This window comes from Lagenorhynchus albirostris, chromosome X, assembly GCF_949774975.1.
Source record: "Lagenorhynchus albirostris chromosome X, mLagAlb1.1, whole genome shotgun sequence".
In the NCBI taxonomy this organism is placed as follows: domain Eukaryota; kingdom Metazoa; phylum Chordata; class Mammalia; order Artiodactyla; family Delphinidae; genus Lagenorhynchus; species Lagenorhynchus albirostris.
In genome coordinates this window covers 95,613,491-95,637,463 of record NC_083116.1, presented here as the reverse complement: position 1 = coordinate 95,637,463, position 23,973 = coordinate 95,613,491, and the positions used below count along the sequence as shown (strand labels likewise).

At 39.3% G+C, this 23,973-nt stretch overlaps 1 pseudogene; it reads right to left on the bottom strand.

Moving 5' to 3' along the window:
- Positions 1–2,031: 2,031 nt before the first annotated feature.
- Positions 2,032–2,360, bottom strand: LOC132513920 (signal recognition particle 14 kDa protein-like; annotated as a pseudogene).
- Between the last annotated feature and the right edge of the window lie 21,613 nt (positions 2,361–23,973).

Sequence of the window (23,973 nt, the reverse complement as noted above, 5' to 3'; positions counted from 1 at the left end):
TTTGCAAACTCACTGAGGCTAAGAGTGGGTAAGTGACTTATTGAAGTATAGTTCATTTACAATGTTTCAGGTATACAGCAAAGTGATTCAGTTACACACATGCACACATATATATATTGTTTTTCAGATTCTTTTCTATTATAGTTTATTACAGGATATTGAATATAGTTCCCTGTGCTATACAGTAGGACCTTGTTGTTTATCTATTTTATATATAGTAGTGTGTGTCTGCTAATCCCAAACTCCTAATTTATCCACCCCGCCGCCCTGGCCTTCCCATTTGGTATCCATAAGTTTGTTTTCCATGTCTGTGAGTCTGTTTCTTTTTAACTTTTTATTTTATATTGGAGTATAGCCGCTTAACAATATTATGATAGTTTCAGGTGCACAGCAAAGTGACTCAGCCATACATATACATGTATCCATTCTCCCCCAAACTCCCCTCCCATCCAGCCTGCCACATAACATTGAGCAGAGTTCCCTGTGTTATACAGCAGATCCTTGTTGGTTATCCATTTTAAATATAGCAGTGTGTACATGTTGATCCCAAACTCCCTAACTATCCCTTCCCCCCAGCCTTCCCTCGAGTAACCATAAGTTCGTTCTCTAAGTCTGTGAGTCTGTTTCTGTTTTGTAAGTAAGTTCATTTGTATCGTTTCTTTTTAGATTCCATATATAAGGGATATCACATGATATTTCTCTTTCTGTCTGACTTACTTCACTCAGTATGACAATCTCTAGGTCCATCCATGTTGCTGCAAATGGCATTATTTCATTCTTTTTAATGCCTGAGTAATATTCCTTTGTTTATATGTACCACATCTTCATTATCCATTCATCTGTCTGTGGACATTTAGGTTGCTTCCATGTCTTGGCTATTGTAAACAGTGCTGCAATGAACATTATGGCGCATGTATCCTTTCGGACCATGTTTTTTTCTGGATATATGCCCAGGAGTGGGATTGCAGGGTCATATGGTAGCTCTATTTTTAGTTTTTTAAGGAACCTCCATACTGATCTCCATAGTGGCTATACCAATTTACATTTCTAACAGTGTAGGAGGGTTCCCTTCTCTCCACACCCTATCCAGCATTTATTGTTTGTGGATTTTTTGGTGATAGCCATTTTGTCTGGTGTGAGGTGATACCTCATTGTAGTTTTGATTTTCATTTCTCTAATAATTAGCGATGTTAAACATCTTTTCATGTGCCTCTTGGCCATCTGTATATCTTCTTTGGAGAAATGTCTATTTAGGTCTTCTGCCCATTTTTTGATTAGGTTGTTTCTTTTGATGATATTAAGCCTCATGAACTGTTTGTAAATTTTGGAGACTAATCCTTTGTTGGTCACATCATTTGCAAATATTTTCTCCCAATCTGTAGGTTGTCTTTTCGTTTTGTTTATGGTTTCCTTCTTCTTCTTTTTTTTTAACTTGGAATCTTTATTCTTGATTTTGTAATAGGCTTATCCTTAGTTTGATTAAGCAAACTCTCATTTGGCTATGAGAACTCATTCAAATTTGCTAAAGGAACTATGATGATAAAATTATACAGCAAGTTGGGAAAAATACCCATGAAATAACACAACTTTTTTATAAAGTTGTCAGGTTTCAATTCCAGTAACCCATAAGACAGGGCCTAAAGCCTATTCATAATCACATCATTCCAGAGTGAGGAGCTATTGCCAGAATCTTTTTATGGGGTGGGAAAAGGAATAAAAGATGGTCAGTGCTGATAAATACAGGTTTAATGATACAGTGCTCTTCACAGACGGCTACAGAAACCGTAAACTATTATCCAGAAACATATAAACATACAACACAGACCACTTAGCCAGATCTAAAATGAACTGGCTTCTTGTAGCTACCCTGTAAACACTACAGCCCTTCTTCCATCCAAAAATGACCCTAATCTCACATGAAAACAGTTATTGTAGGGGGATCAGAAACCCAGCTTTGTGGCCAAAAGTAAAAACCAAAGGAAAAGTAGCAGTTCAGTGGTTAGCTGGTGAAAGCGGGAAATCTGGTACCCTTCACTGCGCTGCTTTGCTCTTCTTACTCTTGCTCTTTTTGTCCCTCTTCTTCAGCCCATCCATGTTAGCTCTCAGTAGGTTTGAATAAGCCATCTGAAACTTACTTCTTTGGAGCTCACCACAGTGCTGATCTTCTTTTTCCCGTCAGTAGCTCTTAACAGACACTTGTTATCTGAGGGCTCAAAGCCCTCCACAGAACCCTTCCTTGGAATGGGTTTAGTTCGACCATCATAATTCTTCAGGGTGATGAACATGCTGCCTGACAACCAGCACTTCTGGAGGAACCTGGTCAGCTCCTTCAGGAACTGCTCACTCTCCAGCAGCACCATGCTGGCGCTGCTGGCTCTGCTCCGTCAGCATAAGCCCTTATGGTTACCTTTGCTGTGCAAAAACTTTTGAGTTTAATTAGGTCCCATTTGTTTATTTTTGTTTTCATTTCCATTATTCTGGGAGGTGGATTGAAAAAGATATTGCTGCGGTTTATGTCAGAGAGTGTTCTGCCTATGTTTTCCTCTAGGAGTTTTATAGTGTCCAGTCTCACATTTAGGTCTTTAATCCATTTTGAGCTTATTTTTATATATGGTGTTAAAGAATGATCTAATTTCATTTTTTTACATGTAGCTGTCCAGTTTTCCCAGCACCATTTGTTGAAGAGACTCTTTCCTCCATTGTGTAGTCTTGCCTCCTTTGTCATAGATTAATTGACCATAGGTGCATGGGTTTATTTCTGGGCTTTCTATCCTATTCCATTGATCTATCTATATTTCTATTTTTGTGCCAGTACCATACTGTTTTGATGACTATAGCTTTGTAGTATAGTCTGAAGTCAGGGACCCTGATTCCTCCAGCTCCTTTTTTCTTTCTCAAGATTACTTTGGTTATTCAGGGTCTTTTGTGCCTCCATACAAATTTTAAGACTTTTTGTACCAGTTCTGTGAAAAATGCCATTGGTAGTTTGATAGGGATTGCATTGAATCTGTAGATTGCCTTGGGTAGTATAGTCATTTTGACAATATTGATTCTTCCAATCCACGAACATGGTATATCTTTCCATTTGTTTGTGTCTTCTTTGATTTCTTTCATCAGCATCTTATAGTTTTTTAAAGTACAGGTTTTGTCTCCTTAGATAGGTTTATTCTTAGGCATTTTATTCTTTTTGTTGCAATGGTAAATGGGATTGTTTCCTTAATTTCTCCTTCTGATCTTTCATTGTTAGTGTATAGAAATGCAACAGATTTCTTTGTATTAATTTTGTAACCTGCAACTTTACCAAATTCATTGATGAGCTCTAGAAGTTTTCTGGTAGCATCTGTAGGATTTTCTATGTATAGTATCATGTCATCTGCAAACAGTGATAGTTTAACTTCTTCTTTTCCAGTTGGGATTCCTTTTATTTCTTTTTCTTCTCTGATTGCTGTAGCTAGGACTTCAGAACTACGTTGAAAGTGGCGAGAGTGGGTGAACATCTTGTCTTGTTCCTGATCTTAGAGGAAACATTTTCAGTTTTCACCATTGAGTATGCTGTTAGCTGTAGGTTTGTTGTATATAGCCTTTATTATGTTGAGGTATGTTTCCTCTATGCCCACTTTCTGGAGAGTTTTTATCATAAATGGGTGCTGATGAGCTTTTTCTGCATCTATTGAGATGATCATATGGTTTTTATTCTTCAGTTTGTTGATGTGGTGTATCACACTGATTGACTTGCTGATACTGAAAAATCATTGCATCCCTGGGATAAATTCCACTTGATCATGGTGTATGATCCTTTTAATGTATTGTTGGGTTTGGATTGCTAGTATTTTGTTGAGGATTTTTGCATCTAAGTTCATCAGTGATATTGGCCTGTAGTTTTCGTTTGTTTGTGGTATTTTTGTCTGGGTTTGGTATCAGGGTTATGGTGGCCTCATAGAATGGGTTTGGGAGTTTTCCTTCCTCTGCAATTTTTTGGAACAGTTTCAGAAGGATAGGTGTTAGCTCTTCTCTAAATGTTTGATAGAATTTGCCTATGAAACCATCAGGTCCTGGGCTTTTGTTTGTTGGAAGATTTTTAAGCACAGTTTCAATTTCAGTGCTTGTGATTGGTCTGTTCATATATTCTATTTCGTCCTGGTTCAGTCTTTGGAGACTGTACCTTTCTAAGAATTTGTCCATTTCTTCCAAGTTGTCCATTTTATTGGCATATAGTTGCTTGTAGTAGTCTCTTATGATCTTTTGTATTTCTGCAGTGTCAGTTGTAACTTCTCCTTTTTCATTTCTAATTTTATTAATTTGAGTCCTTTCCCTTTCTTGATGAGTCTGGATAAAGGTTTTCTTTTGGCTGAATTGGTTCCTCATTGCTGTGTGCGGGCTTTTTCTAGTTGTGGTGAGTGGGGGCTACTCTTCATTGCAGTGCGTGGGCTTCTCATTGCGGTGGCTTCTCTTATTGCAGAGCACGGGCTCTAGGCGCACAGGGCTTCAGTAGTTGTGGCTTGTGGGCTCTAGAGCTCTAGCTCAGTAGTTGTGGTGCATGGACTTAGATGCTCCATGGCATGTGGGATCTTCCCGAACCAGGGCTCGAGCCTGTGTCCCCTGCATTAGCAGGCGGATTATTTTTTATTTATTTATTTATCTTTTTTGCGATATGCGGGCCTCTCCCGTTGCAGAGCACAGGCTCTGGACGCGCAGGCTCAGCAGCCATGGCTCACGGGCCTAGCTGCTCTGCAGCATGTGGGATCTTCCCAGACCAGGGCACGAACCTGTGTCCCCTGCATCAGCAGGCAGACTCTCAACCACTGCACCACCAGGGAAGCCCGGCAGGCAGATTCTTAATCACTGTGCCACCAGGGAAGTCCATGGCTTAAGGTTTATCAGTTTTGTTTATCTTTTCAAAGAACCAGCTTCTAGTTTCATTGATCTTTGTTATTGTTTTCTTTGTCTCTATTTATTTCTGCTCTGATCTTTATGATTTCTTTCCTTCTACTAACTTTGAGTTTTGTTTGTTCTTCTTTCTCTAGTGGCTTTAGGTGTAAGGTTAGGTTGTTTATTTGAGACTTTTCTTGTTTCCTGAGGTAAGATTTTATTGCTATAAACTTGCCTCTTAGAACTGCTTTTGCTGCATCCCATAGGTTTTGGATCATTGTGCTTTCATTTTCATTTGTCTCTAGGTATTTTTCTGATTGCCTCTTTGATTTCTTCAGTGATCCATTGGTTGTTTAATAGCATATTGTTTATCCTCCACGTATTCATTTTTTTATAGTTTTTTCTTGTAGTTTATTTCTTTTTTAAAAAAAATTATTATTTATTTATTTTTAGCTGCATTGGGTCTTCGTTGCTGCGCGCAGACTTTCTCTAGTTGTGGCAAGTGGGGACTGCTCTTCATTGTGGTGTGCGGTCTTCTCATTGTGGTGGCTTCTCTTGTTGCAGAGCCTGGGCTCTTGGCACATGGGCTTTAGTAGTTGTGGCTCGTAGGCTCAGTAGTTGCGGCTCATGGGCTCTAGAGTGCAGGCTCAGTAGTTGTGACACAAGGGCTTAGTTGCTCCATGATATGTGAGATCTTCCTGGACCAGGGGTTGAACCCATGTCCCCTGCATTGGCAGGCAGATTCTTAACCAGTGCACCACCAGGGAAGTCCCTTGTGTAGTTTATTTCTAATCTCATAGTGTTGTGATCAGAAAAGATGCTTGATATGATTTCAGTTTTCTTACATTTACCAAGGCTCGCCTTGTGGCCCAGGATGTGGTCAATTCTGGAGAATGTGCCCTGTGCACTTGAGAAGAATGTGTATTCTGCTACTTTTGGATGGAATGCTTTATAAATGTCAGTTAAGTTCATCTGGTCTAATGTGTCATTTAAGACGTGTTACCTTATTGATTTTCTGTCTGGATGATCTGTCCATTGATGAAAGTGGGTTTTTAAAGTCCCCCACTATTATTATGTTACTGTCTATTTTTCCCTTTATGGCTGTTAGTATTTGCCTTATATATTGAGGTGCTCCTATGTTGGGTGCACCCATATATCTTCTTCTTGGATTGATCCCTTGATCATTATGTAGTGTCTTTCATTGTCTCTTATAACAGTCTTTATTTTAAGGTCTATTTTGTCTGATATGAGTATTGCTACTGCAGCTTTCTTTTGATTTCCATTTGTGTGGAATAGCTTCTTCCATCCCATCACTTTCAGTCTGTATGTGTCCCTAGGTCTGAGGTGGGTCTCTTGTAGACAGCATATATACAGTCTTGTTTTCATATCTACTCAGCCAGTCTGTGTCTTTTGGTTGGCACATTTAATCTATTTACATTTAAGGTGATTATCAATATTCCTATTGCCATTTTCTTAATTGTTTTGGGTTTGTTCTTGTAGGTCTTTTTTCTTCCCTTTCTCTTTTATTCTCTTGTGGTTTTTTTTTTTCTTTTCTGTACGCAGGCCTCTCACTATTGTGGCCTCTCCCATTGCGGAGCACAGCCTCCGGACGCCGAGGCTCAGCGGCCATGGCCCACGGGCCCAGCTGCTCCGCGGCATGTGGGATCCTCCCAGACCGGGGCATGAACCCGTGTCCTCTGCATCGGCAGGTGGACTCCCAACCACTGCACCACCAGGGAAGTCCCCCATTTTTTTTTTTTAAGTTGCTAGTCTCTTTCCCGCCTAGAGGAGTTCTTTTAGCATTGGTTGCAAAGCTGTTCTGGTGGTGCTGAATTCTCTTAGCTTTTGCTTTTCTGTAAAGCTTTTGATTTCTCCCTCAAATCTGAATGAGGGCCTTGCTGGGTAGAGTATTTTTGGTTGTAGGTTCTTCCCTTTCATCACTTTAAATATATCATGCCACTTCCTTTTGACTTGCAGAGTTTCTGCTAAGAAATCAGCTGATAACCTTATGGGAATTCCCTTGTATGTTATTTGTCATTTTTCCCTTGTTGTTTTTCATATATATTTTTTTGTCTTTAATTTTTGTCAGTCTGATTACTGTGTGTCTCGGCATGTTCCTCCTTTCGTTTATCCTGCCTGGGACTCTCTGCGCTTCCTGGACGTGGTTGAGTGTTTCCTTTCCCATGTTAGAGAAGTTTTCAGCTATTATGTCTTCAAATATTTTCTCAGGTCCTTTCTCTCTCTCTTCTCCTTTTGGGACCCCTATAATGTGAATGTTGGTGTGTTTCATGTTGTCCCAGAAGTCTCTTAGACTGTCTTCATTTCTTTTCATTCTTTTTTCTTCTGTTCTGCGGCAGTGATTTCCACCATTCTGTCTTCCAGGTCACTTATCCGTTCTTCTGCCTCAGTTATTCTACTATTGATTTCTTCTAGTGTATTTTTCATTTTAGTTATTGTATTGTTCATCTCTGTTTGTTTGTTCTTTAGTTCTTCTAGGTCTTTGTTAAACAGTTCTTACATCTTCTCAATCTTTGCCTCCATTCTTTTCCTGAGATCCTGGATCATCTTCACTATCATTATTCTGAATTCTTTTTCTGGAAGGTTACCTATCTCTACTTCATTTGGTTGTTTTTCTGGGGTTTTATCTTGTTCCTTCATCTGGGACATAATCCTTTGCCTTTTCATTTTGTCCAAGTTTCTGTGATTGTGGTTTTCATTCTGCAGGCTGCAGGATTTTAGTTTTTCTTGCTTCTGCCATCTGCCATCTGGTAGATGAGGCTATCTAAGAGGCTTGTGCAAGCTTCCTGATGGGAGGGACTGGTGGTGGGTAGAGCTTAGTCTTGCTCTGGTGGGCAGGGTCAGTGCTCAGTAAACTTTAATCTGCTTGTCTGCTGATGGGTGGGGCTGTGTTCCCTCCCTGTTAGTTTTTTGGCCTGAGGCAACCCAGCACTGGAGCCTACAGACTGTATGGTGGGGCAACTGGTGGCCTCCCAGAGGGCTCATGCTGAAGAGTACTTCCCAGAACTGCTGCTGCCAGTGTCCTTGTCCCCGTGGTGGGCCACAGCCACCCTCTACCCTACCTCTGCAGGAGACCCTCAACCCTAGGAGTTAGATTTGGTTCAGTCTCCTATGGGGGTCACTGCTCCTTTCCCCTGGGTCCTGGTGCACACAAGTCTTTGTGCGTGCCCTCCACGAATGGAGCCTCTGTTTCCCCCAGTCCTGTGGAAGTCCTGCAGTCAGATCCCTCTGGCGTTCAAAGTCAGATGCTCTGGGGATTCCTACCTCCGTTGCTGGACCACAGGCTGGGAAGCCTGATGTGGGGCTCAGTACCTTCACTCCAATGGGAGAACTTCTGTGGTATAATTGTTTTCCAGTTTGTGGGTCGCCCACTGGGCAGTTATGGGATTTGATTTTATCATGATTTCACCCTTTCTACCATCCCATTGTGACTTCCCCTTTGTCTTTGGATCTGGGGTATCTTTTTTGGTGGGTTCCAGTGTCTTCTTGTCGATGGTTGTTCAACAATTAGTTGTGATTTCAGTGCTCTTGCAAGAAGAGGTGAGTGCACGTCCTTCTACTCCATCTTCTTGAACCAGTCTGTTTCTGTTTCGTAAATAAGTTCACATGTATCATTTGTTTTTAGATTCCACATATAAGTGATATCATATGATATTTGTCTTTCACTGTCTGACTTCACTTAGTGTTATAATCTGTAGGTCCATCCATGTTGCTGCAAACGGCATTATTTCATTCATTTTTATGGGTGACTAATATTCCATTGTATATATGTGCCACATCTTCTTTATCCATTCATCTGTTGATAGACATTTAGGTTGCTTCCATGTCTTGGCTATTGTAAATAGTGCTCCTTTGAATGTTGGGGTGGATGTATCTATTTTTTTTTTTTTTTTGCGGTACACGGGCCTCACTGTTGTGGCCTCTCCTGTTGCGGAGTACAGGCTCCAGACATGCAGGCTCAGCGGCCATGGCTCATGGGCCCAGCCGCTCCGCGGCATGTGGGATCTTCCTGGACTGGGGCACGAACTCGTGTCCCCTGCATCGGCAGGTGAACTCTCAACCACTGCGCCACCAGGGAAGCCCTGGATGTATCGTTTTGAATTAGAGTTTTCTCTGGATATATGCCCGTGAGTGGGATTATTGGAGCATATGGTAACTCTATTTTTACGTTTTAAGGAAGCTCCCTACTGTTCTCCATAGTGGCTGTACCAATTTACCTTCCCACCAACAGTGTAGGAGGGTTCACATTTCTCCACGTCCTCTCTAGCATTTATTATTTGTGGAAATTTTGATGGAGGCCATTCTGACTGGTGTGATGTTATACCTCATTGTAGTTTTGATTGGCATTCCTCTAATATTTAGTGATGTTGAGCATGTTTTCATGTGCTTATTGGCCATCTGATGTCTTCTTTGGGTTAACATCTGTTTAGGTCTTCTGCCCATTTTTTGATTCGGTTTGTTTTTTGATATTGAGCTGTATGAATGGTTTGTATATTTGGAAATCCCTTGTTGGCCACAGCATTTGCTGGGAGAAAAATATTTTCTCCCATTGTGTAGGTTGTCTTTTCATTTTGCTTATGGTTGGGCCTTGGTGAGTTTAAGATGCCTATTCGACATCCAAGTGGAGGGATGAAGTAGGCAGGTGGATGGATTAACCGATGTAAGTGAGGGAGCTGGTGCACCTCCCCTGCATTGGCAGGCGGACTCTCAACCACTGCACCACCAGGGAAGCCCCAAATTAGAGTTTTTGTCTTTTCTGGATATAAGCCCAGGAGTGGGGTTGCTGGGTCATATGGTAGTTCTTTTTTGTTTTTTTAAGGAAACACCATACTTTTCTCCATAGTGGCTGTACCAATTTACATTCCCACCAACAGTGTAGGAGGGTTCCCTTTTCTCCACACCCCCTCCAGCATTTATTATTTGTAGATTTTTTGATGATGGCCATTTTGACTGGTATGAGGTGATATCTCATTGTAGTTTTGATTTGCATTTCTCTAATAATTAACGATGTTGAGCATCTTTTCATGTGCCTGTTGGCCATCTGTATAGCAAGTATCTTTGAACACTACAGTTTTGCTTGTTTTCAACGTTTAGGTAAATGGAATCATACTCTACGTATTCCTTTGTGTGTAGCTTCTTTTTATTTGACATTATATTTGTGACTTTTATCCATGTTGTTTTGTGTGGCTATTGTTTGCCCATCTTCCTTGCTATGTAGTATCTCATTGCATGAATATACTACAATTTATATACTTATTTATTCTACTGCTGCTAGATATCTGGATTATTTCCACTTTGGGGGTCTTAAGAATAATGCTACAATTAATATTCTTGTACATATTAATATTCTATACAAGTATGTGCATTTCCATTGTATATATACCAAGGATTGGAATAACTGGGTCATGGGTTATTCATATCTTCAACTTTAGTTGATAACACCAAACTGTTTGCTAGTTTACATTCCCTTCCATAGTGTATGAAGTCCCCATTCCCCCACATCATTACCAGTACTTGCTACCATTTGACACCACCAGTGTGTTGAGTGTATAGTGATACCTTGATGTGTTGAGTGTATAGTGATGAGTTGAGTGTATAGTGATGTTTTACTGTACACTCCCCTGATTTCTACTGATGTTGAGAGTATATTTATTGGTTAGTTGGATATCCACTCTTGTGAGGTATGTGTTGAAGTCTCATACATTTTTGTTTGGTTGTTTGGTTGTCTGTCTTATTGATTTGTAGGAAATCACCCATTGCCATATATATTTTGTAATATTTTTCCCCCATTCTATGGCTTGCCTTTTCAACTTCTTAATCCTGTCTTTTGATAGTCTTAATTCATTCTTAAGATCCTAAATTTAATAGTCTAATTAACCAGTCTCTTTCTTTATGGTTTATGCTTTTTGTGCCCTGTTTAAATCATCTTTTCCTATCCTACATTATAAGAATATTCTAGAATACTACTTTGTAGAAGCTTTATTGTTTTGCCTTTCACATTTAGATCTGTATTCTGTCCAGAGTTGATTTGTGTGTCTGATGTAAAGTAGGGATCAAGAATTATTTTTTTCACATGTTTATCCAATCGTCCTCACATTATTTATTGAAAAGACTGTCCTTCTCCCACTGCTCACCACTCTGCCAATGTCCAGATATGCTGGGGCTCTTTCTGAGCTATTCAATTCCATTGGTTTATATATCTGTCCTTGTGCTAATATCACACTTGTTTACTTACTATAGCTTTATGGTAAATCTTAAAAGTCTTAAGAGTCACAGATATAGAAAACAAACTTATGGTTACCAAAGGGAAGAGAGAGGCAGGGAGGGACAAATTATGAGTATGGGATTAACAGATACAAATTACTACACATAAAATAAAGAAGCAACAAGTGTTTACTGTATAGCATAGGGAATTATACCCAATATCTTGTAATAACCTATAATGGAACATAATTTGCCAAAAAACCCCAAAAAACCCTGAATCACTATACTGTACACCTGAAACTAACTCAATATTATAAATCAACTATATTTCAATGAAAAAAAAGTCTTTAGAGGAAGTTCTCATACCTTGTTCTTCTCCTTCAATATTGCTTTTACTATTCTAGATCCTTGGAATTTTCATTCAAATTTTATGATCAGTTTGTCAAGTTCCACAAATAAAAAACCAAAAAAAAAAAACCCAAAACACCACAGCCCTTGAAATTTTAAATTTGATTGCATTGAATCTGTAGACCATTTTGAGGAAAATTAACATCTTTATGATGTTGCATATTCCCAGCCATGACTATTGTGTATTTCTCCCTTTATTTAGGTCCTCTTTCAAGTTTTCCAATAACATTTTATAAACTATAACCTACATAGGAGTCTTGCACGTCTTTTGTTAGACTTATTCCTAGGTGTTTGATGTTGTTCAAATCTTTTTTTTTTTTTTTTGGCCGCGCCATGCAGCATGTGGGATCATAGTTCCCTGACCAAGGATTGAACCCATGCCCCCTGCCATGGAAGCACGGAGTCTTAACCACTGGACTGCCAGGGAAGTCCCTGTAGTTCAAATCTTCTATATTCCTACTAATTTTTTGTCTGCTTGCATATCATTACCGAGAGAGGTATGTTAAAATAGCCCACTATTACAGTGATTTGTCTGTTACTCCTTGAAGTTCTGTCATTTTTTCCCTTTACTTTGAGGCTGGGTTATTAGGTAATTACCAGTATAGAACTGTTATTTTTCCTAGTGGATTGAACTTTTTTATCATGATGAAATGATCTCTAGTAATGCTTTTTGCCTTAAAAGTCTATTTTCTTTAAAATTAATATAGCTTACTGGCTTCTTTTGGCTAGTGTTTTAACAATATATCTTTTCTGTCCTTTTTATTGTAAACCTTTACCTAATGCTTAAGATGTGTCTCGTAAGTCTAGAGACTAAAATTTTTAAAAGTACAGTCTGACCATCTTTTTCTTTCAATTGGAGCATTTAGTGTATTTCCATTTAATGAAGAATTTAAAATATATTCGGGTTTATATTTACTTTCTTACTAAGGGCCTTCAATTTGTCCCTTCTATACTATTATTATTGTTTCTCTTCTTTCTTGCCTTCTTTTGGATTGATCATTTTATTAGCTTGGAAGTTACACACTCATTCATTCATTCATTCATTTATGGCTGCTTCGGGTCTTAGTTGCAGCATGCAGGATCTTCATTGAGGCATGTGGGATCTTCTGTTGCGGCGCACGGTCTTCTCTAGTTGTGGTGCATGGGCTTCTCTCTAGTTGTGGCGTGTGGGTTTTCTCTTCTCTAATTGTGGTGAAGAGGCTCTAGGGCACATGGGCTCTTTAGTTGTGGCGTGCAGGCTCTAGAGTGCGTGGGCTCTGTAGTTTGCGGCACACGGGCTCTCTCATTGAGGCATGCGGGCTCAGTAGTTGTGGCGTGCAGGCTTAGTTACCCCACGGCATGTGGGATCTTAGTTGTCCAACCAGGGTTCAAACCTTCATCCACTGCATTGGAAGGCAGATTCTTTACCACTGGACCACCAGGGAGGTCCCTCTTTTATTTTTCTTTTAGTGGTTACTGTAAACTTGCATCCTTGACTCACAAAAATTTAACAATTAATGCTCATACCCTCTCCCTTGACAATGTAAAGCCCTTAAGACATATTGATTTCTTCCTTCCCAACTTATATGTCAGAATTAGCATGTATTTTAATTCTGTGTATATTTAAAATCCAACCAAACATTAGTGTTATTTATTTATACAGATGTATCCATCTATTTGCCTATTTTCTCCTCATGTTGTTCGTCAGACATTGTATCTGCTAAATATTTGTGGAAAATAATTGAGGCCTAGGATGATGATCTCTTCCTCCAGAGAGGAATGACATTTTCTTCTGCGAGGCACCTGGCACAAGCAATCTGGGATTACTTCCACTGAATGTCAGGGCTTGAGAAGGTTTGAAGCTGAGCATCACTGTGAGAGTCTGTCTACTGATGGGTCACCATTACTCCTAGGAGGCAGACTTTCAGGGTCCCCACTGAAAGTGAGGGAAGTTCACTAGTCCCTCCTCAAACACCCCCCGCAATATGCCCTGGCTTTCATCCCTTCCCCCCACCCCTGGGAAGCTGTCCCAGGTGCTACTGGGTCTCTTGGCCGCCTCCTGTGGAGTGGGCAAATATCCCCAGAGGAAAGTGGCCCTAAATGCTCCCTCCCTCCCTTGGGCATCAGTTTCCTCCCAATCCTGGCCCTGTAATTCTTCACTATCTTGTTAGTTTACTAACATCTCTAAACAGATGTTTTAAATATTTCAATCAACTGTTTCAGTTGTCTTAAGTATGAGGGTTGGTCCAAATCACATAGTCTGCTGTTAGTGGAATGTGAAATCCATTATTAAGACTTTAATTTCTAATTTTCCTGATTATTTGTGAGTTTCAAGAAAGGCCATTTAAATTTTATCTTCTGCGAGTTGCCTGTTTATATATTTGCTCATTTTTTTCTCTTTTTAAAAAAAATTTATTTTATTTTATTTTTGGCTGTGTTGGGTCTTCGCTGCTGCATGCAGGCTTTTTCTAGTTGCGGTGAGCGGGGGCTATTCTTTGTTGCAGTGTGCAGGCTTCTCATTGTGGTGGCTTCTCTTGTTGCGGAGCACAGGCTCTAGGCGCATGGGCTTCAGTAGTTGCAGCATGTGGTCTCAGTAGTTGTGGCACGCAGGCTCTAGAGCGCAGGTTCAGTAGATGTGGTGCACGGGCTTACTTGCTCTGCGGCATGTGGCATCTTCCCGGACTAGGGCTCGAACCCTAAGCGGATTCTTAACCACTGCACCACCAGGGAAGTCCATTTTTTTCTCTTTTAAAAGTGATTTTTTTGGGCTTCCCTCGTGGCACAGTGCTTAACAATCTGCCTGCCAATGCAGGGGACACAGGTTCAATCCCTGGTCTGGGAAGATCCCACATGCCATGGAGCAACTAAGCCTGTGTGCCACAACTACTGAGCCTACGTGCCACAACTACTGAGCCTGTGCTCTAGAGCCCACGACCCACAACTGCTGAGCCTGCGTGCTACAACTACTGAAGCCCGTGTGCCTAGAGCCCGTGCTCCACAAGAGAAACCACCACAATGAGAAGCCCATGCACCACAGTGAAGAGTAGCCCCTGCTCGCTGCAACAAGAGAAAGCCCACACGCAGCAACAAAGACCCAATGCAGTCAAAAATAAAATAAATAAATTTAAAAAAAAAAAAGTGATTTCTTGAAGTTCTTTACAAATTACTGATGCTAATTCTTTGTCATTTAGGTGTGCCACTAGCATCATCTCCAGGTTCGTGGCTTATCTGTTTGGTATGTTTATGGTGTCTTCTGTAAACAGAACTTTTTAGTTTTTAATTTAATTCAACTTTATCAATCCTTTCCTTTCATGGTTTATACACAAGTCGACACGTCTGTTCTCTACATCTGCCTTTCTATTCCTGCCCTGCAAATAGGTTCATCTGTACCATTTTTCTAGATTCCACATATATGCGTTAATAAACGGAATTTGTCTTTCTCCTTCTGAATTACTTCACTCTGTATGACAGACTCTAGGTCCATCCACCTCACTACAAATAGCTCATTTCCTTTTATGGCTGAGTAATAGTCCATTGCATATATGGGCCATATCTTCTTTATCCATTCATCCGATGATGGACACTTAGGTTGCTTCCATGTCCGGGCTATTGTAAGTAGAGCTGCAATGAATATTTTGGTTCATGACTCTTTTTCAATTATGGTTTTCTCGGGGTATATGCTCACTAGTGGGATTGCTGGGTCATATGGTAGTTCTATTTGCAGTTTTTTAAGGAACCTCCATACTGTTCTCCATAGTGGCTGTACCAATTCACATTCCCACCAGCAGTGCAAGAGTGTTCCCTTTTCTCCACACCCTCTCCTGCATTTATTGTTTCTAGATTTTTTTATGATGGCCATTCTGACTGGTGTGAGATGATATCTCATTGTACTTTTGATGTGCATTTCTCTAATGATTAATGATGTTGAGCATTCTTTCATGTGTTTGTTGGCAGTCTGTATATCTTCTTTGGAGAAATGTCTATTTAGGTCTTCTGCCCATTTTTGGATTGGGTTGTTTGTTTTCTTGTTATTGAGCTGCATGAGCTGCTTGTAAATTTTGGAGATTAATCCTTTGTCGGTTGCTTCATTTGCAAATATTTTCTCCCATTCTGAGGGTTGTCTTTTGGTCTTGTTTATGGTTTCCTTTGCTGTGCAAAAGCTTTTAAGTTTCATTAGGTCCCATTTGTTTGTTTTTGTTTTTATTTCCATTACTCTAGGAGGTGGGTCAGAAAGGATCTTGCTGTGATTTATGTCATAGAGTGTTCTGCCTATGTTTTCCTCTAAGAGTTTGATAGTTTCTGGCCTTACATTTAGGTCTTTAATCCATTTTGAGCTTATTTTTGTGTATGGTGTTAGGGAGTGATCTAATCTCATACTTTTACATGTACCTGTCCAGTTTTCCCAGCACCATTTATTGAAGAGGCTGTCCTTCCTCCACTGTACATTCCTGCCTACTTTATCAAAGATAAGGTGACCATATTTGCGTGGGTTTATCTCTGGGCTTTCTATCCTGTTCCATTGATCTGTCTTTGTGCCAGTACCATACTGTCTTGATTACTGTAGCTTTGTAGTATAGTCTGAAGTAAGGGAGCCTGATTCCTCCAGCTCCGTTTTTCGTTCTCAAGATTGCTTTGGCTATTCGGGGTGTTTTGTGTTTCCATAGAAATTGTGAAATTTTTTGTTGTAGTTCTGTGAAAAATGCCAGTGGTAGTTTGATAGGGATTGCATTGAATCTGTAGATTGCTTTGGGTAGTAGAGTCATTTTCACAATGTTGATTCTTCCAATCCAAGAACATGGTATATCTCTGCATCTATTTGTATCATCTTTAATTTCTTTCATCAGTGTCTTATAATTTTCTGCATACAGGTCTTTTGTCTCCCTAGGTAGGTTTATTCCTAGATATTTTATTCTTTTTGTTGCAATGGTAAATGGGAGTGTTTTCTTGATTTCACTTTCTGATTTTTCATCATTATTGTATAGGAATGCCAGAGATTTCTGTGCATTAATTTTGTATCCTGCTACTTTACCAAATTCATTGATTAGCTCTAATAGTTTCCTGGTAGCATCTTTAGGATTCTCTATGTATAGTATCATGTCATCTGCAAACAGTGACAGCTTTCCTTCTTTTCCGATGTGGATTCCTTTTATTTCCTTTTCTTCTCTGATTGCTGTGGCTAAAACTTCCAAAACTATGTTGAATAAGAGTGGTGAGAGTGGGCAACCTTGTATTGTTCCTGATCTTAGTGGAACTGGTTTCAGTTTTTCACCATTGAGGATGATGTTGGCTGTGGGTTTGTCATATATGGCCTTTAATATGTTGAGGAAAGTTCCTTCTATGCTTACTTTCTGCAGGGTTTTTATCATAAATCGGTGTTGAATTTTGTCAAAAGCTTTCTCTGCATCTATTGAGATGATCATATGGTTTTTCTCCTTCAATTTGTTAATATGGTGTATCACATTGATTGATTTGCGTATATTGAAGAATCCTTGCATTCCTGGAATAAACCCCACTTGATCTTGGTGTATGATCCTTTTAATGTGCTGTTGGATTCTGTTTGCTAGGATTTTGTTGAGGATTTTTACATCTATGTTCATCATTGATATTGGTCTGCAGTTTTCTTTCCTTGTGACATTGTTGTTTGGTTTGGGTATCAAGGTGATGGTGGCCTCGTAGAATGATTTTGGGAGTGTTCCTCCCTCTCCTATACTTTGGAAGAGTTTGAGAAGGATAGGTGTTAATTCTGATAGAATTCGCCTGTGAAGCCATCTGGTCCTGGGCTTTTGTGTGTTGGAAGGTTTTTAATCACAGTTTCAATTTCAGTGCTTGTGATTGGCCTGTTCATATTTTCTATTTCTTCCTGATTGAGTCTTGACAGGTTGTGCATTTCTACGAATTTGTCCATTTCTTCCAGGTTGTCCATTTTATTGGCCTAGAGTTGCTTGTAGTAATATCTCATGATCTTTAGTATTTCTGCAGTGTCAGTTGTTACTTCTCCTTTTTCATTTCTAATTCTATTGATTTCAGTCTTCTCCCTTTTTTTCTTGATGAGCCTGGCTAAGGGTTTATCAATTTTGTTTATCTTCTCAAAGAACTAGCTTTTAGTTTTATTGATCTTTGCTATCGTTTCCTTCATTTCTTTTTCATTTATTTCTGATCTGATCTTTATGATTTCTTTCCTTCTGCTAACTTTTGGTTTTTTTCTTCTTCTTTCTTTAATTGCTTTAGGTGCAAGGGTAGGTTGTTTATTCGAGATGTTTCCTGTTTCTTAAGGTGGGCTTGTATTGCTATAAACTTCCCTCTTAGAACTGCTTTTGCTGCATCCCATAGGTTTTGGGTCGTCGTGTCTCCATTGTCATTTGTTTCTAGGTATTTTTTCACTTCCTCTTTGATTTCGTCAGTGATCACTTCGTTATTAAGGAGTGTATTGTTTAGCCTCCATGTGTTTGTATTGTTTACAGATCTTTTCCTGTAATTGATATCTAGTCTCCTAGCGTTGTGGTCCGAAAAGATACTTGATAGAATTTCAATTTTCTTAAATGTACCAAGGCTTGATTTGTGACCCAAGATATGATCTATCCTGGAGAATGTTCCATGAGCACTTGAGAAAAATGTGTATTCTCTTATTTTTGGATGGAATGTCCTATAAACATCAATTAAGTCCATCTTGTTTAATGTATCATTTAAAGCTTGTGTTTCCTTATGTATTTTCATTTTTGATGATCTGTCCATTGGTGAACGTGGGGTCTTAAAGTCCCCTACTATGAATGTGTTGCTGTCAATTTCCCCTTTTATGGCTGTTAGTATTGGCCTTATGTATTGAGGTGCTCCTATGTTGGGTGCATAAATATTTACAATTGTTATATCTTGTTCTTGGATTGATCCCTTGATCATTATGTAGTGTCCTTCTGTGTCTCTTGTAATAGTCTTTATTTAAAGTCTATTTTGTCTGATATTAAGATTGCTACTCCAGCTTTCTTTTGGTTTCCATTTGCATGGAATATCTTTTTCCATCCCCTCACTTTCAGTTTGTATGTGTCCCTAGGTCTGAAGTGGGTCTCTTGTAGACAGCATATATATGGGTCTTGTTTTTGTATCCATTCGGCCAGTCTGTGTCTTTTGTTGGGAGCATTTAATCCATTTACATTTAAGGTAATTATCAATATGTATGCTCGTATTCCCATTTTCTTAATTGTTTTGGGTTTGTTATTGTAGGTCTTTTCCTTCTCTTGTGTTTCTTGCCTAGAGAAGTTCCTTTAGCATTTGTTGTAAAGCTGGTTTGGTATTGCTGAACTCTCTCAGCTTTTGCTTGACTGTAAAGGTTTTAATTTCTCCATCAAATCTGAATGAGATCCTTGCTGGGTAGAGTAACCTTGGTTGTAGGTTTTTCTCTTTCATCACTTTAAATATGTCTTGCCAGTCCCTTGTGACTTGCAGAGTTTCTGCTGAAAGGTCAGCTGTTAACCTTATGGGGACTCCCTTGTGTGTTATTTGTTGTTTTTCCCTTGCTGCTTTTAATATGTTTTCTTTGTATTTAATTTTTTTTACATCTTTATTGGAGTATAATTGCTTTACAGTGGTGTGTTAGTTTCTGCTTTATAACAAAGTGAATCATTTATACATATACATATGTTCCCATATCTCTTCCCTCTTGCATCTCCCTCCCTCCCACCCTCCCTATCCCACCCCTCCAGGCGGTCACAAAGCACTGAGCTGATCTCCCTGTGCTATGCGGCTGCTTCCCACTAGCTATCTACCTAACGTTTGGTAGTGTGTATAAGTCCATGCCTCTCTCTCACTTTGTCACAGCTTACCCTTCCCCCTCCCTATATCCTCAGTCCATTCTCTAGTAGGTCTGTGTCTTTATTCCTGTCTTACCGCTAGGTTTTTCATGACATTTTTTTCCTTAAATTCCACATATATGTGTTAGCATACGGTATTTGTCTTTCTCTTTCTGACTTACTTCACTCTGCATGACTAACTCTAGGTCTATCCACCTCATTACAAATAGCTCAATTTCATTTCTTTTTATGGCTGAGTAATAGTCCATTGTATATATGTGCCACATCTTCTTTATCCATTCATCCGATGATGGACACTTAGGTTGTTTCCGGTCTCTGGGCTATTGTAAATAGAGCTGCAATGAATATTTTGGCACATGACTCTTTTTGAATTATGGTTTTCTCAGGGTATATGCCCAGTAGTGGGATTGCTGGGTTATATGGTAGTTCTATTTGTAGTTTTTTAAGGAACTTCCGTACTGTTCTCCATAATGGCTGTACCAATTCACATTCCCACCAGCAGTGCAAGAGTGTTCCCTTTTTCACACCCTCTCCTGCATTTATTGTTTCTGGATTTTTTGATGATGGCCATTCTGACTGGTGTGAGATGATATCTCATTGTAGTTTTGATTTGCATTTCTCTAATGATTAATGATGTTGAACATTCTTTCATGTGTTTGTTGGCAGTCTGTATATCTTCTTTGGAGAAATGTCTGTTTAGGTCTTCTGCCCATTTTTGGACTGGGTTGTTTGTTTTTTTTTTATTGAGGTACATGAGCTGCTTGTAAGTTTTGGAAATTAATCCTTTGTCAGTTGCTTCATTTGCAAATATTTTCTCCCATTCTGAGGGTTGTCTTTTGGTCTTGTTTATGGTTTCCTTTGCTGTGCAAAAGCTTTTAAGTTTCATTAGGTCCCATTTGTTTATTTTTATTTCCATTTCTCTAGGAAGTGGGTCAAAAAGGATCTTGCTCTGATTTATGTCATAGGGTGTTCTGCCTATGTTTTCCTCTAAGAGTTTGATAGTTTCTGGCCTTACATTTAGGTCTTTAATCCATTTTGAGCTTATTTTTATGTATGGTGCTAGGGAGTGATCTAATCTCATACTTTTACATGTACCTGTCCAGTTTTCCCAGCACCACTTATTGAAGAGGCTGTCCTTTCTCCACTGTACATTCCTGCCTATTTTATCAAAGATAAGGTGACCATATTTGCGTGGGTTTATCTCTGGGCTTTCTATCCTGTTCCATTGATCTATCTTTCTGTTTTTGTGCCAGTACCATACTGTCTTGATTACTGTAGCTTTGTAGTATAGTCTGAAGTCAGGGAGCCTGATTCCTCCAGCTCCGTTTTTCATTCTCAAGATTGCTTTGGCTATTCGGGGTGTTTTGTGTTTCCATAGAAATTGTGAAATTTTTTGTTGTAGTTCTGTGAAAAATGCCAGTGGTAGTTTGATAGGGATTGTATTGAATCTGTAGATTGCTTTGGGTAGTAGAGTCATTTTCACAATGTTGATTCTTCCAATCCAAGAACATGGTATATCTCTGCATCTATTTGTATCATCTTTAATTTCTTTCATCAGTGTCTTATAATTTTCTGCATATAGGTCTTTTGTCTCCCTAGGTAGGTTTATTCCTAGATATTTTATTCTTTTTCTTGCAATGGTAAATGGGAGTGTTTTCTTGATTTCACTTTCAGATTTTTCATCATTATTGTATAGGAATGCCAGAGATTTCTGTGCATTAATTTTGTGTCCTGCTACTTTACCAAATTCATTGATTAGCTCTAATAGTTTTCTGGTAGCATCTTTAGGATTCTCTATGTATAGTATCATGTCATCTGCAAACAGTGACAGCTTTCCTTCTTTTCCGATGTGGATTCCTTTTATTTCCTTTTCTTCTCTGATTGCTGTGGCTAAAACTTCCAAAACTATGTTGAATAAGAGTGGTGAGAGTGGGCAACCTTGTGTTGCTCCTGATCTTAGTGGAAATGGTTTCAGTTTTTCACCATTGAGGACGATGTTTGCTGTGGGTTTGTTATCTATGTTCTTTATTATGTTGAGGAAATTTCTTTCTATGCCCACTTTCTGCAGGGTTTTTATCATAAATCGGTGTTGAATTTTGTCGAAAGCTTTCTCTGCATCTATTGAGATGATCATATGGTTTTTCTCCTTCAATTTGTTAATATGGTGTATCATGTTGATTGATTTGCGTATATTGAAAAATCCTTGCATTCCTGGAATAAACCCCACTTGATCTTGGTGTATGATCCTTTTAATGTGCTGTTGGATTCTGTTTGCTAGTATTTTGTTGAGGATTTTTGCATATGTGTTCATCAGTGATATTGGCCTGTAGTTTTCTTTCTTTGTGGCATCTTTGTCTAGTTTTGGTATCAGGATGATGGTGGCCTCGTAGAATGATTTTGGGAGTGTTCCTCCCTCTGCTATATTTTGGAAGAGTTTGAGAAGGATCGATGTTAGCTCTTCTCTAAATGTTTGATGTTTGATAGAATTCGCCTGTGAAGCCATCTGGTCCTGTGGTTTTGTTTGTTGGAAGGTTTTTTTTTTTTTTTTTTTGTGGTACGCGTGCCTCTCATTGTTGTGGCCTCTCCCATTGCGGAACCCATGCTCCAGACGCGCAGGCTCAGCCGTCATGGCTCACGGGGCCAGCCGCTCCGTGGTATGTGGAATCTTCCCGGACCGGGGCACGAACCCGTGTACCCTACATCGGCACGCGTACTCTCAACCACTGCGCCACCAGGGAAGCCCTGTTGGAAGGTTTTTAATCACAGTTTCTATTTCAGTGCTTGTGATTGGTCTGTTCATATTTTGTATTTCTTCCTGATTTAGTCTTGACAGGTTGTGCATTTCTAAGAATTTGTCCATTTCTTCCAGGTTGTCCATTTGATTGGCCTAGAGTTGCTTGTAGACGTCTCTCATGATCTTTTGTATTTCTGCAGTGTCAGTTGTTACTTCTCCTTTTTCATTTCTAATTCTATTGATTTCGGTCTTCTCCCTTTTTTTCTTGATGAGTCTGGGTAATGGTTTATCAGTTTTGTTTATCTTCTCTAAGAACTAGCTTTTAGTTTTATTGATCTTTGCTATCATTTTCTTCATTTCTTTTTCATTTATTTCTGATCTGATCTTTATGATTTCTTTCCTTCTGCTAACTTTTGGGGTTTTTTCTTCTTCTTTCTCCAATTGCTTTAGGTGCAAGGTTAGGTTGTTTATTCGAGATGTTTCCTGGTTCTTAAGGTAGGATTGTATTGCTATAAACTTCCCTCTTAGAACTGCTTTTGTTGCATTCCATAGGTTTTGGGTCGTCGTGTCTCCATTGTCATTTGTTTCTAGGTATTTTTTGTAATTAATTTTTGATAGTTTGATTAATATGTGTCTTGGTGTGTTTCCCCTTGGATTTATCCTGTAAGGTACTCTCTGTGCTTCCTGGACCTGACTATTTCCTTTCCCATATTAGGGAAGTTTTCAACTATAACCTCTTCAAATATTTTTTCAGTCCCTTTCTTTTTCTCTTCTTCTTCTGGAACCCCTATAATTCGATTGTTGGTGCGTTTAATGTTGTCCCAGAGGTCTCTGAGACTGTCCTCAGTTCTTTTCGTTCTTTTTTCTTTATTCTGCTCTGCAGTAGTTATTTTCTCTCTTTTATCATCCAGGTCACTTATTCGTTCTTCTGCCTCAGTTATTCTGCCATTGATCCCTTCTTGAGTATTTTTAATTTCATTTATTGTCTTAGTCATCATTGCTTGTTTCCTGTTTAGTTCTTCTAGGTCCTTGTTAAATGTTTCTTGCATTTTGTCTATTCTATTTCCACGATTTTGCATCATCTTTACTATCATTAGTTTGAATTCTTTTTCAGGTAGACTGCCTATTTCCTCTTCATTTGTTATGTCTGGTGGGTTTTTATTGTGCCCCTTCATCTGCTGTGTGTTTTTCTGTCTTCTTATTTTGCTTATCTTACTGTGTTTGGGGTCTCCTTTTTGCAGTCTACAGGTTCGTAGTTTCCATTGTTTTTGGTGTCTGTCCCCAGTGGCTTAGGTTGGTTCAGTGGGTTGTGTAGGCTTCCTGGTGGAAGGGACTAGTTCCTGTGTTCTGGTGGATGAGGCTGGATCTTGTCTTTCTGGTGGGCAGTTCCACGTCTGGTGGTGTGTTTTGGGGTGTCTGCAGCCTTATTATGATTTTAGGCAGTCTCTCTGCTAATGGGTGGGGTTATGTTCCTGTCTTGCTAGTTGTTTGGCATAGGGTGTCCAGCACTGTAGCTTGCTGGTCGTTGAGTGAAGCTGGGTGCTGGTGTTGAGATGGAGATCTCTGGGAGATTTTCGCCATTTGATATTACGTGGAGCTGGGAGTTCTCTTGTGGACCAGTGTCCTGAAGTTGGCTCTCCCACCTCAGAGGCACAGCACTGACTCTGGGCTGCAGCACCAAGAGCCTGTAATCCACTCGGCTCAGAGTAAGAGGGAGAAAAAGTAGAAAGAAAGAAAGAGGATAAAATAAAATAAAATGAAGTAAGATAAAACAAAATAAGGTTATTAAAATAAAAAATAATTATTAAGAAAAAAATTTTTTTAAAAAAACAAACAAAAAAACCCAGATGGACAGAATCCTAGGACAAATGGTGAAAGCAAAGCTATACAGACAAAGTCTCACACAGAAGCATACACATACACACTCACAAAAAGAGCAAAAGGGGAAAAAAATAATAA